Raw genomic sequence first — 1,346 nt, 5'->3', positions numbered from 1 at the left:
CCAGCAAGAAACTGCTTTAAATTTCCATGCCAACTTACAACCCCCATACTGTACCAGGCAAGGTTAGTGGCTATGGAAAAGACCACCAGAACAGGGTTATATGAAGACACATTTGGTAGTGTGTTAACTATACAAAAAAAGACACTGTACAGTTTAAAAGCAAATCTTACACAGCCTTACATTCCCATTTTTTTCTTTAGGAGTGAATTGTGTACTCACTGGTTAAATGCTTTACCGACAAGAAAAAATACACTCACACCAACTCATTCGTCATCATCATCATCTTCATCTTTCTCGTCCTCCTCCTCTTCCTCCTCTTCCTTCTTTTTCTTGCTTTTTTCAACCTTGACAACACCCCCCCCCTTTTTTTTTGCCACATCAGGCTTTCCTTTAGCCTGGTGTACAGCAATATTCTTTCTGTATTTTTCCTTCAGCTTAGAACCTTCTTTTCATAAGGCTGCTTGTCATCTGCGGCAGTTATGATTCCACATCACTCCCAGCTTCTTTGCAACATTATCAGTGAAAAGGCCAGGATGCTCACCTTTGATTTTGGGGCAGTACTCAGGACAAAACAAGAAAAAGACTGAGGGAGGTCTCTTGCATGCATTGGGATCCGTGAAATTCTTTTTTGTTTCCCCTTTAGGAGGGATGTAGGTTTTCATTTGTCTTTCATAACGGGCCTTGTTTGCCTTAGCCAAGTCTTCAAATATTCCTTTCTCTTTAGCAAACATGGTCTTCCATCTCTCTGAGCACTACTTGGAAAACTCTGAAAAGTTGACTGAAGCATCAGGGTGCTTCTTCTTGTGCTCCTCCTGGCAAGTTTGCATGAAGAATGCATATGATAACATTTTGCCTCTTGGCTTCTTAGGGTCTCCTTTGCCCATGTCACTTATTTTTGCCTTTGAGGCTCAGAGTCGCCCAGAACTCGCTCAGCTCGCACTTGCCCTGATGCTGTCTCTATTCAAAGAAGTTTTTACTAAGCGATCACTGACACAAGGCACAGACATTATTAAAGACTATGCAAGCCTTAGATGCACTTGTTATACATCCTGGCTATTTTAATAGTGTGCATTCAGATGGGGTGGTGTTTTGGATGGCTGGCGGTTTCTTGAGTATAGCATGCTTGCTTTTAATTTTCCATGTCCTATTTCACTCTGCCATGCCTTTACTCTAATGGACAGGCCAGTGGGTCCTTATGCAGTCTTCAGACTATCATTCCAGAATCACTTATGCTGGGATAAGTGATTCTTTTCTCTTCTCCCAGAAAGAGTATGCCATCCAATGTTTTGTATCCCCACTGTACCATACACATTCCCTTTTTATTGGAATTATACTATATTGTAATA

General features: G+C 41.4%; 1 pseudogene; it reads right to left on the bottom strand.

Annotated features, from left to right (window-relative positions):
- Positions 1 to 263: 263 nt before the first annotated feature.
- Positions 264 to 884, bottom strand: LOC101418417 (high mobility group protein B1 pseudogene; annotated as a pseudogene).
- Positions 885 to 1,346: the final 462 nt, after the last annotated feature.

Source organism: Dasypus novemcinctus, chromosome X, assembly GCF_030445035.2.
Source record: "Dasypus novemcinctus isolate mDasNov1 chromosome X, mDasNov1.1.hap2, whole genome shotgun sequence".
Taxonomy (NCBI): domain Eukaryota; kingdom Metazoa; phylum Chordata; class Mammalia; order Cingulata; family Dasypodidae; genus Dasypus; species Dasypus novemcinctus.
This window is presented reverse-complemented; position numbering and strand designations above follow the sequence as displayed.